Source organism: Myotis davidii, unplaced genomic scaffold (assembly GCF_000327345.1).
Source record: "Myotis davidii unplaced genomic scaffold, ASM32734v1 scaffold42, whole genome shotgun sequence".
NCBI lineage: Eukaryota > Metazoa > Chordata > Mammalia > Chiroptera > Vespertilionidae > Myotis > Myotis davidii.
In genome coordinates this window covers 2,729,728-2,743,020 of record NW_006294243.1, presented here as the reverse complement: position 1 = coordinate 2,743,020, position 13,293 = coordinate 2,729,728, and the positions used below count along the sequence as shown (strand labels likewise).

The following is a 13,293-nucleotide window of genomic DNA, read 5'->3' as shown; positions in this document are numbered from 1 at the left end:
TAGCAGGTGGGGAACGTTGGAGTCCTCCGTGACTGAAGCAAGCAAGCAAGCCTCATGTTAGTTTTAAGCTGCTTGGCTGCCGGCCACCATCTTGGCTGACAGTTAATTTGCATATCTCCCTGATTAGCCAATGTGAAGGGTAGCGGTCGTACACCAATTACCACGTTTCTCTTTTATTAGTGTAGATTCTCACAGAAATTATATGAAATAGTTAATTCTACTAACCCATTTAGAGGGAATAAAACTAGGAATTATTAAAGGACACCCAGCCCTTGGTCACTAGATGATCTACATTTGCTTGTTTTGTGCTTTAGGTACACTGTCAAAAGCCATGCTCTTGTTCATCAGATATGTCTTCTAAATTACATGCATGCTACCTCACTTCATTTGAGTTTAACATAACATTATTAATTATATCCCAATGGGATTGGTAACTGAAGTGATCGTATGATATTTTTTAATACATACAATCAGCAGGGACAATGATAAAAGGTTTTTGTACAATTAGTAACACAGTTAACTAATTGTTTATTTAATTTAAACTACTTAAACCATCATTTTAAAAATCTCATTAGAAATGTAGCACAAGAGAAAAATTAGAATAAAACATGTTGGGAATATAATATGAAAAAGGAAACTGATTTTCAAAAAGGTGAATGAAATCATTGAACATAATAGAAATCATTAAATAGCTAGGAATTTAATAATCTTTTTAATTTTTTTATTTTGTTTGTTTTTTTTTCTTTTTTTATTGCTTAAAGTATTACAAAGGGTATTACATATGTGTCCTTTTTTTCCCCCCGCCCTTGACAGTCCCCTAGGCCTCCCCGGCCCCCCAGTGTCTTATGTCCATTGGTTATGCTTATATGTATGCATACAAGTCCTTCGGTTGATCTCTTACCCCCCTCCCTCCTTTTTAATTTTTAAATGTTTTTTAATGATTTTGGAGAGATAGGAAGGAAGAGGGAGAGAGAAATAGAAAACATGATCAGAGAGAAACATTGATTGGCCATCTTTTGCATGCCCCTACTGGAGATTTAGCTCACAACCTGGGCATGTGCCCCAACCAGGAATCTAACTGGTGGTATCACTGTGCATGGGAAAATGCTCAACCAACTGAGTCACATTGGCCAGGCTAGGAATTTAATATTCTTGCTTTAAGGGATGAAAAATAAGATGCGCATTACACTGATTTTATAAGCATATGCATTTTGAAAAAGGATATACATGATGGTTACTCATATTTTGAACTTGTTTGTTTACTTTGTCCAATAGTGGATGCCATCCTGATATGTTTTTAAGGGAGAAAATCGTTTAGCTTTCGCTATGCTAAATATCAAAATTACTGCACATGTTGTTTAAACTTTATCAGCAACATTATTAATTTATTTAATATGATATATTGCTTTTAAAGTGAAAAAAATAAAAGAATATTTGAGTCTAAAATATAATATAGAAAAGACAAGAATTTCAATGAACTAGAAGAAAAGTTCAGTTACTGATATAACAGAATATGAAATAATAATTTCTACAGAAAATTCATTTAAGCAAGTAAATATTTCCCAGCATTAAGGCATTTGTTTTTATTATAATTACCAGATCATTAAATGGAAAAATGTTTCCTACATGACAGAATCTGCCCCGGCTTTCATTTAATTTGCTCTTATTTTCTGTTGTTCCCATCTCTATAAGAAGAGCTTATAATAATGAACATGATATTTGGTTAATGAAGACTGCATTGCATATTTAGAGATCTACATATTTATGTGACCTTCTTTTGTTCATAAATGCTAATATTTATTGCTTCTTTGTTGAGATTTTATTCTGTTTTATGACAAACAAAAGTACGATTAGTGAAGCTGTAAAGTTCTCATGGTAGCTGCCTGTGTTCCCAAGATAGCAGCATTAGTGTCTACAGAAGCAGTTAATGCTGTTTATCATTAGTGACAGAGGCTGCAAGGACCTTCTGTGGCTTTTACCTTCACCTTGCCAGCAGAAGGTGATGAGCTTACAGATTTAAATTTATAGGTGTTGCTCCAGGATTTGTATGCACTTCACACAGACAAGCATACAGGTAAACCTATCTTGCTGCTGGAGACTAATTAAAATCTTCCTAACATTCTGATACTGGACATTCTCGTGAAAACCATCACTCCATCCATACTTAATGCCAAAGTTGCCCAATGAGAACATGGAATACAATATACGTTTGGAGGAATTATTTTATTCATGCCTCAAAAATGGTTTATTGCCTTATGAGTGAGGTTTCAGGTGAATATAAACTAATGATGTAAGTGCATTCTTTTCTTGATTGTCAGTTTGTACAGATTTAAATTTTCAGTAGTTACAGGAATTTTAAAACAAAGCAACACAATTCTAACCATGTAGCACACTTGAATAATACTGGTCACTTTTTTTCTATATAAATATTTTCCAAATTGTGGTCCCCAGGGAGAGATGGCAGGTATCACCAGAAATCCAGACTTTGAGCCTTAGATTTACTTGACATTTCAAGTGAAAGTTTATGCAGCTTTTGGGACGATGGAAATGTTCTGTATGTAGGAGCATACAAAATATTGTAATTGTATATAAGGACAATATTGTACCTAGTATTTCCTAAATTTTTCAAGAATTTTTTGTGTTACTGGCTTTCCATGGCGCAATGTTATACACGCTTGGTTTTCTCTTGCCCTCTCAAAGTAAAATCTATACTTTTTACAATGAAGAATGAGATGGTACATGGCCCAGATCTGTCTTTGTCACTGACCTTATAGCATATCACTCTGCCCTTTGCTTCAGCCTGTTTTTTTTTTTTCTTCCTCAAGCACACCAAGGTGTGGGGTCCCTCAACACTCTCCTAATTTCTTTCTTTCCACAGGAAGCGTTCTTCCCACCTCAGTGTTAATTTCCCTTTTCAGAGAGCTCTTCTTTTCCTGGTCCATTCTAAAGTCTAATCCTGCTGATACCTGTACTTCAGCCCTCTTTTAGCAATTTGCACTTCCAAAACTGAGTTTATATGTGTAACAATGTGCTGTATGAGGACAAGCATATCTTTCTTGTTCACCATCAAATGTCCAGCACCTTGGATGGCACCTTTTACAAAGCAGGTATTCTATACATAATGTTGAATGAATACACACAATTCTCTCATAAAAAATGGGGGAAAATTTGTAAGAGGTGAAACTTCTTCTTCTTTCATTATGTCCTAAAGAACAAACACACACATGCACACGCTCACACACACACACACACACACACACACACACACACACCAGGAAATAAATGTCATTGACTAATATTTATTAAACACAAATATGAACTCAACACAATATTTATTGTGTAATATGTAAGGTGGCATTTTAGTGCTGTAGCTAATGAAGGTAATAAAATGAAGAAAAGAGGAATAATTAAAAGTACAGATCCTGAGTCAATTGGCATGGATTAGCTACATTAATCCATGTAGCTAAATGATTATAATAATAATAATAATCAAAATAATAATATATGTGTGTTGCTTCAATATCCAAAACCAACAAACACTTCATGTTGTAAATGTATTTTACCATAATTTCATGAAGATTGCTTAAATGTTCCTGACCAGAAAACACTATTTTCTAAATTATATTGTAAACTTGTCATACCAGATAACTTTGGATACATCCGTAATTTATTTTTAAAGTAATGCAATCTTGTAAGTGTAACGCTACTTATTTTAAACTTCAGATTTTAGAGTAAGGTAAACATAGATGATTTATATCTTCCTAAGTAACTGAAGAAAAAGAACTTTGAAAGTAAAGGTCAGGTGTTTTATTTCCCTTTGGGAATTGATCTGAGTTCACCCAGAGATGTTTCTAGTCCTGAGAAATTTAAATGAAGAGGCAAACTCTTTGACTTTCATGTTCAATCCTTACAACATTGAACATTGAATTTTAATGCAATTTTGCTCTTCCTTTAATGATATCAGATATATATATTCTCATTTCTTTCTTTGCAAGAGAAAAGCATCAGAGTAAAGGGAATCACTTTCAGTAATAACAAGACACTCCACAAATCAATATTATACCCTTCAAAGGAATCTGAATTCACAGGATAAAGAACTTGTGACCCCAAAGATTGCTTTCGTTTTTCATCAACAAAAATACATTTCAGTCAACGTGTTATGTTTTTGGTACTCATCAAATTCATTTTATACTACTGGCAACTGTTATACTATAAAGACTAAAACAATGGCTTTTATTCTACAACTGGAATTGATGCCACATTCTTTCATTCTTTCCTATCACCCATCTTATTCAGTTTTTGAAAATCCACATTCTCTACAAAAAATTTTGGCAAAAATTTCTATGTTTCAATATGTTTGTAGAAGTCAGCAATAGCTGAATGAATATACCTGAAAAATATGATGTTTAATCATTAGCATGTTGTTGAGTCTCCTTTCAAAAAGTTTATTTGAAAGTTCTTCCCTATCTTAAATAAATCATCTTGGTCATATGCACATTAATGTAGATTATAATATTATATATATATATATATCATAATATGATGTAGGTGTATAGATATGTGTTAATGTAGATGTAATATAGATTATAATATATGTAGACTAATATTTATGTACATTAATATAGTATGCTATTGATATAAATATTGATTGAAACTAAGTTTTCAAGAACATAGAGTTTTTCCTGACAACCATGATAAGTAAGAAGTAGGATAAATATACCAGGTGATCCTGAACCAACAAATTAGAATCATGACACTAAAGATAAGGTTAAAACATCATATCGAAGGTAAACCTAAGCCCTGGACCAGTGGCTCACTTGCTATTCTGTGCATCAAAAGGCTGTGGGTTCTTTCACTATAGAGGTGAGTACTAGGGGCAACTGATCAATGCTTCTCTTTCACATCAGTCTCTCTCTCTCTCTCTCTCTCTCCCTCCCTCTCTCTCTCTCCCTCTCTCTCTCTTTCTCCCTATCTAAATATATCCTCCAGTGGGGATTGCAAGAAAAAGAAAAACAGTTGTAACAAACAACAGCCAAAAACAAAGATAATCATAATATTTTAAATATATATAAGTATTGATATGTTTGCTTTAAATTAATGCAAATGTGAAGCTAAAATATGTATATGAATCAGAAAATATATCTAACATTTACACACTGTTTTAGAGCATACAATTTGCACCTACTATATTATATAAAGGTATTTTAATATGCATATTTAATGAAGAATCACATTTAAAATTATTAAGAATGTTAATTTCAATGAAGTATTACTACTTTTGTTAAACTCAAGAATATGCTTGAGAAAATAACAATATATGTATTAATTTTCAACTCTAATATATTTCTTCCCACTTATTTTGGAACTGGAGCCCCACACACTCATTGAAATAACTGAATAAAAAAAAATTCAGCTAAATCTTAATATATTTATATTTCAATATCAAATCAAGTGTAAATATTTGTAATCATTGATTTTCTTAAATTCAGATACCTTATAATTCACATTTTCTTTTGAGTAAGTTACTTTTCTTTGAAGACAGATACTAAGATTAGAGTAAAATCGTGAAGAGCTGCAAAAAAGTGTAGATTATTTACTTGACCTTTCCTTGGGCCCATGTAAGGTGGTTAAAGCAGAAGTTGCTTTTGCTACAGATACTTCATGAATAGTCTCTTCAAGACTGGAGATTTGCACAGGAGACACATAGATCCTATAAGTGCTCCATTCTGTGCCAGGCATAGAAGTACCACCTTCCTGGATTCTGCACTCTGAGAGGTTAGGACCATGGCTGTACAAATCCTGGTCTTGCTACTTAATATCTTTGTAATTTGGGGGAAGTTACTTAAATATTCTTGGGCTCAGTGCTCTCATTTGTAAAGTGGGGATAATGACAATCCTTAATTCTTGGGTCGTTTGTTTAGGACTATGAATCTGTTCATTTAAGATCCTTAGGACAAGTTTGACAAGCTTAAGAAATTACTCCAGATATTGAAATTATCATCATCATACAATGAGGCTGATAAACAACAACAATAACACACAAAGCATACAAAAACAAACACTAAAAGTGGGTATCTTCAAAGCAGACACTTTGAATTTGCAACGATGAAGATATGAGAACCATAAGTAATTGCCATAACTCAGGACCACTGAGGCATCAGGTCCCACTCTCCCGGAATCAGCAGGATGCCCTTGCCGTGTACCTACTTAATCTAACCTAGACAGTTATTTTCTATTATGGCAATCAGCGCTGACATATCAAATGTGATCTATTATGGATAGTCCCTCCTCAAACACTGCAATGTGACTGTCAAGGAATTATTATATAAATATACACATTCTTGGAGACTTACTGTAAGATAATTGCTTATTTATGAAACAAAAATAAAACAAGCTGAAACAATAGCAATAACAATTAAAAACAAAGTAAGTTATACTCAAAATCAGTACTGATTATTCTAAGCTAAGGATGGCATTAGCATGGGAATGCTTAAATTGATTTTAAGGGAGGTTTATTTTTAAAAGAAGTCTCTATCAGATGTAAACAGCAAGCATAAAGAAAGGTCAGTAGATATATAAGACAATAATCAATGGGTAGACCCTTTGCCAGAAACAAGAGGAACTATTTATATATTTCAGCCAGGTGCAAGGTTGAACTCTATTAATAGTCTAAAACCAGTCTGTTCTCATATCTTTATTGTGCTTTCTGACTCATAGTTACTACATATTTACCTAAGGAAGACATATTGATGATAGATAAATAGATGATAAGTAGATAGATTATAGATAAATAGAATCTTACTAAGTAAAATACATTGATCAACAATATATTTATATATTTTGATATTTGTTGTTTTCTGAAAAGCCATAATATTTTCCTGAAGCATAACAATATATATTTGTCTATGAGGCAGATCACTGTTAAAAATTAAAACAATGATAGAAATAAAAACTTTTCAAATGATCCTGTGTTTTTTACAACATAATTGGTTATCTTCTAGTGACTTCACTATAATAATATAGTAGAGGCAAAAATCAAATATTGCATATACCAAATTTTTTTCACATCTAAATGAAGATAAGTAAATGGGGGGAAATAAAAAAAATAAATGAAGAGAAGTAAAATTAAAATTTATTATACTTCTTTATCATTTTAAAAAATGACCTGAAAACTGCATCAACAAAACTATCAACATTTAAAAATGCAAAAATGAGACACAGTTATAAGAAAATATAAACTTTCAGTTTATTAGAAAAAAAACAGAGTAATATTCTAAGCACCTCATATACAAGACTGGAAAGTTTTTCTTCATGACAAAATGCTTTTATTAAAATGTTACACATATAAAAATGTTTTTAATAAAAAGTTTCACACCCACCAGTACAGTTCAATGACCAATAACCATATAGACCACATGCTTCCTTCCATTTGTGTTCTCATTCCTCCCAAGGTTAAGCCCTCTTTTAATTTTTCTTATGATTTAGTTTTTTTAATTATAGCTACATTATATTAAATCTTTTTGTGATTTTAATTTATACAAATGATTTCATATTAGATATATTATTCAACAAACACTTTTTCTCTCAATACTTTGTTTTGAGGTTTCTCCATTCATTCTCATTAATTGATTTTTACTGTTAAGAAGTATTTTTTTTGCCCTAGCTGGTTTGGCTCAGTGGATAGAGTGTTGGCCTGTGTCTGAAGGTCAGTCCTGGGTTCGATTCTGGTCAAGAGCACATGTCCCCATTGTCGGCTTGATCCTCATTGTGGGACATGCAGGAGGCAGCCAATCAATTATATATATTATTCTTTAATGTATAGAATAATTTACCACAATTTATTTATCCATTCTTTTTTTGATGAATATTTTTTTCCAGTTTTGTTTGTTTGTTTTTAAACTGTGCTTCTATGAAAAGCCTTATAAATGATATACATGTACAATAATATCCAAAAATGAAATTGCTAGAGTAAACAATGTACAAATATTCAATTTACAGGGTAAAGTATGATTGTTTTTCAAGGGAATAATACTAGTTTATATATAGCAACTATCTTTCATGAAATGTGGCTTCTATCTTTACATTATAATCTTTGGTAAATAAAATTGTTAAATTTCAATGTAGTGGAATTTATCAATTTTTTTCTTCAAGAAAAGGAAAAGATTATATATCTATTTGCATACAAAGATTTTCCTATAATGCCTTATAAAAGCTCTATTTCTTTGAACTATGTTGGCTAGAGCAGAAAAGAAACAATATGCTAAATTTTTCTAAGCAAAAGCAAGATCTGTTATGTCTGTGGGTAGAGGGAGAGGGAGGAAGAATGTATAGATTAACTGACAGCAGGAGACAGAATCACAGACACGGTTCATTTGTTAATGTTTAGGAGTGCATGTCCTGTGGCTTCACACAAAGAAGTAAAACTTAATCATGGATATGTTTTGTAAACAACTTGTTCATCCTTGTTTTATGGGGTTGGAGTATGATGTAGTAAAATCCATCAAATGAATAATAGCAGAGGAAAGAATGGAGTTTTTGGCAGGTTCACATTGTTAAGAGCCATTTATTTGAGAGATCTAAATTTTTTCCAGAGGAGAGAGAATGTATTTCTTTTAATTATATGGAACATTGACTTTTTTTGGTAAGTGAAAATACCCTTAATGAAACACTTTATTATTTTACAGGTGTTTTCATGTTTTGGACAGAGAACATTTTTGATATATTAAATGGCATAAGGTTGCATAAACTGAGCAATTTCCCTTTGAGCTAAATTGGCTCTGTTATTTTGAAAAAAGTTTCTAATGGCATAATACACACATTTTAATGATAAATGAAGATGTTATAATTTGAATTAAGTATTATGTTTAAAAATAAATAAATACAGATTTTCTTTGTGAGGAGCTGTTGATTGAAGGGATCTCTCTTTGTCTTTTAACTATTTCATACTTTGTCCTTTATCATTACTACTAGGGGCCCAGTACACGAAATTCATGTGTGGGTACAGTCCCTAGGTCTGGCCTGTGATTAGGGCCATCTTTTCCAGCTGCCTGCAGCTGGCCCCATCCCCCAGCATCACCCACCCCCAGTTCCCTGTTTGCCATCTGATGACTGGTTCCTGATGCTGGGGGAAGGGACTGAGAGGTAGGCTGTTCCCACCTGCTCACCAGCCCTGCCCCTGCCACGCATGGCCATCAGGTGATCGGAGCCTGCTGGCCAGGGAAAAAGACCAAGGGGTGGTCAGTGTGCCTCATAGTGACTGGTCCAACGGTCGTTCTGGTCATTCTGCCTTTAGGACCAATTTGCATATTGCCCTTTTATTATATAAGATAGAGGCCTGGTGCACAGGTTGCCTCCTGAAGGGGGCCCTAGATTGGAGAGAGGGTCCTCGCTGAGGGGCATGGACAGCCTGGATGTGGGGCCACCAGGGGTTTGCGGGCCAGCCATGCCCCCATCGGGGTAGGGGTTCCCACTCATGGGCAGGGCCAGACTGGGCTTGGGACTACCGAGGGTTTGCAGGCCAGCCTCGCCCCCAGCTTTGTCAGGAAGGACATCCAGTCTTAGTCTAATTAGCATATTACCCTTTCATTAGTATAGATATCCCTTCACCTTAGTGCTCATCAGGCTGCAGGGAGCACAGATACATCAAGAGTGAGTCCAAACCTGAAGATTCAGCAGAAGTAAATTCAAGGGAGCTAATCAATTTGAAAGTCACTTTTGAAGGTGGTTACTTTAAGGGATCTGATCTTTGTCAATAAATTCTCCAAAAATTAGCAGAAATTGTGGAATGTGTGATTCCCTAGAATATAGAACAAAATAAAGTTTAAGGTAACAATAAGAGGAGGGAGGATCTGAAAACTCAAGGGTAGGTATGGAGTAGGGCAGCAACTAGACAGGTCACCTTGTCACTGGTAGAAAGAGGTCCTTGTCCCCATTGGTTGCTAGTGGGGGCATTTCTTGTGATATCCATAGAAGCATAGATTTCTGAGACTTGTACAGGAGAATGAGGTATTGTAGAAAACTTTATTTCTGTGGAATCCAATCCCTGAGTTTCCAAGGTCCCATTTCCCTAAGTCCAGTCATAGAAAAGTATAGCTGGAGCTTTAACAGGGCTAGAATCAAAGCCAGTGTCCAGAGTTCCTATTCCTTGTCTGCACACTCCAGCCCAGCATCAGGCTAGCTGGACTTGTGTTCCCTTGTGAATGGAGTCCTCATAGCCGTGGGCCATATGGGCGAATGCCAGAAGCAAGAATGAGAAAGCCCCGACCACCACGAGTCAAGAGAGCAAACTCCTTTGCTTAGGTCATTGTGTATTCCCAAATTTTCCCAAGCTTGCTGTGGCCATGCCCATTCTGGCAAATGATCTCTATTCCCAGGTTGACTGATAGGCATCTTCCCAATGCCACCCCAATGTCATTGCACATGTGTCTATATCCATTTTTCCCAGGTCTTCCCCCCAGTGTTTTGTAAGGAATAGGCCAGTGGCTCCCTGGGAAGTGTGAAATTGCAGCTTTCTGGTGAATCTGCCCAAATGACATGCCTATAATGTCTGACTTCCCCCTTTGCTCTTTTTCTATCCCATATAATAAAAGGGTAATATGCAAATTGACCCTAATGATGGAATAACCAGGAATGTCTAGTCGCTATAACACACACTGACCACCAGGGGGAAGATGCTCAATGCAGGAGCTGCCCCCCCTGGTGGTCAATGAACTCCCACAGGGGAGCTCCACTTAGCCACAAGCAGAGCTGAATGCTGTGAGCACAGAGGTGGTGGCGGGAGCTAAGGATGTCCAACTGTGGCTTAGGTCCACTCCCCAGGGGGAGCAAGCCTAAGCCATCAGTGTGACATACCCCGAGGTCTCCCAAGCCAGGCTGAGGGATCCCCCCCGAGTGCATGAATTTTCATGCACCGGGCCTCTCATTATGAATAACTAGCTAACTATAATAGGATTAACCTAAGCAAGTTATGGAATATGAGATCAAGGCAGGAGGGTGGGGCTCTGAGTGCCCATTCCTTCACTGACCCAGATTCTTGGTTCATCCTGTTCCCCTGGAGTTATCATTCCAACAATAAGATAACATGGTTTCACATTTTGGTTGTGCTTTGGCCAGCAGCAATGTGTTACTGGCAGGGTACTTAGAAGTTTAATGCTTTATTATTTGTTTGTTTGTTTGTTTGTTTTAATTTTTTAAATCTGGCAACTAGAGATTGCAAGCCCCAAGGGTTGCAATGATCAAAGGGATTATGAAGTCAGAGCACCTAGAACACTCTTTTTTTGCATAATAAAGAGTATTGTTAAAAACTAAAAGACCTACTGATGGGGAGAGGAAGGATTTAAAATACATTGAGTACAGACTTTTATTCTGAAAATCTACAGGTTTTCCAGAAAACATGAAGTATGAAGCCTGGGACATATTTTCTTAGTTGCTCTCAGTATGAACTAGAGGGGGCCTCTTTTCCCAAAGTGAAAATGAAATCATTCCTTTCAGTAGATTTCTGTTTGTCTCTAAATCTACCCTCACCCCACAAAGAATAACAGTTTAATGGGTATGCTTTACCTACTAGCTAAAGTTGGGATTCCTAAAGCAATCTCCTTCAATAGGATTACTGTGTTATTTTTAGTTTAATCAGGGCAAGCTCTGGAAGCTAAGATGGAGTGATCCTCATGGAATATTTGGGGAAGGATACAAAAATAAAGGTTTTGTAGAAAGTAGCCAAGGGGGAGTGAAAGCTGGCTAGGCAACAAACCAGACCCACTATACTCTATTTAGTGTATGTATCTGAATAATGATTTTCCCCTAGAAGTCATTAATGAGGTAAATGGATTATAATTAGCTATTCTACTTTACAAGGCATGCTTGCTACAAATTTTTTCTTAAAGGAGATAATGTTAACTAGTTTCAATGTGGAGTCCAAAATACAAATATCAATATGTATAACACCATAATATGCAAATAAACCAAATAGAGGAACAACCAAAAAACCAAACAACTGGTTGCTATGACATGTGCTGACCACCAGGGGTTGCATGTGGAACATGGTGAACATCAGCCACAGTGGGATGGTAGAGTTGGTGAGCTGGGCCACCAGAACAAGGTGGGGTACTGGTCGCTGTCATTGGGGCAAACCTCTGGTGGTTACTGAAAATTCTTTGCTCTCACATGCCATGGTCCAGCCTGGCACTCGCATCTGCTGCCAGCACCAGCCCCACTCGCACCCACTGCCATGCTGGCCCCAATCGCTCCACAACATCAACAGGTGCAAGTGGGGCCAGTGCCATCAGCATGTTGGAGCTGTGGTGGTGGGAGAGGGGTTGTGGGAAGACAGAGGGCTGGGGACCGTGGTGGGAGGAGCCGGGTGGTGGTGGTGCAGAGGATAGGCAAAACCCACCCATGTGCTCACTGCAGCCTCATGGCCCACACTTCTTTTTAAGGTGCATGAATTTGTGCACTGGGCCCCTAGTAGCAAGTAAAAGCCATCAAATCCATAAATAGTATTTAGTAAGTTTATTGTGCATATATATATAAGAACTAGTGGCCCGGTGCACAAAATTTGGGCGGGGGGGGTGGCCCTCAGCCTGGATTACACCCTCTCTTATCTGGGACCCCTCGAGCAATGCCCAACTTCTAGTTTAGGCTCAACCTCACAAGGATCGGGCCTAAACTGGCATCTGATCGCCCCTAACCTGCCTCTGCCTCGGCCCGGCCACCATAGCTTTGTCCGGAAGGTCTCCCGGAAGGTCCCCTGGCCTAATTAGCATATTACCCTTTTATTAGTATAGATAGTTCTCAAAATGAGATCTTCCATTTTCAAAGATTACTATAAACCTCAGGGATAGAATTGCAGGGTGGCATATAAAACAAAAATAAGAAGTTGTTTACCCTTTACAATGATTGGTTATTAAAGTAGGGTTTCCCAATGACAAGTGATTGGATAAAAGTCATTATATCATACTATTGCAAAGGAGATGACATGTTTATTCTATATTTTTCAGAAGCAATTACAACAAAATAACCTAAGTTAAGTTTCATTAAATTCATGAAATAAACTAGATATATTTTTGTTTATATTGCTTAAATTTTTTTTTCTTGGATTTTTTTTCTGCTAATCTGGTCTCCATTTTGTATTTTGTTTTAACAGTGGTGATCATTTTTCAATATATAAAAACATTGAATTATTATGTTTTACACCTGAAACCATTGTATATAGTTATATGTCAATGATATCTCTTTTTTAATTTATCTATATTGCTGAAGTATTACAGATCTCTTCTTTATTTGTTTCCCCCAATT

At 36.1% G+C, this 13,293-nt stretch overlaps 1 protein-coding gene across 2 annotated transcripts in view; it reads left to right on the top strand.

The window, feature by feature from the left end:
- Positions 1 to 13,293, top strand: part of CADM2 (cell adhesion molecule 2) — a 1,222,723-nt gene that overhangs the window by 429,035 nt on the left and 780,395 nt on the right. The gene's annotated exons all lie outside the window — the stretch shown is intronic.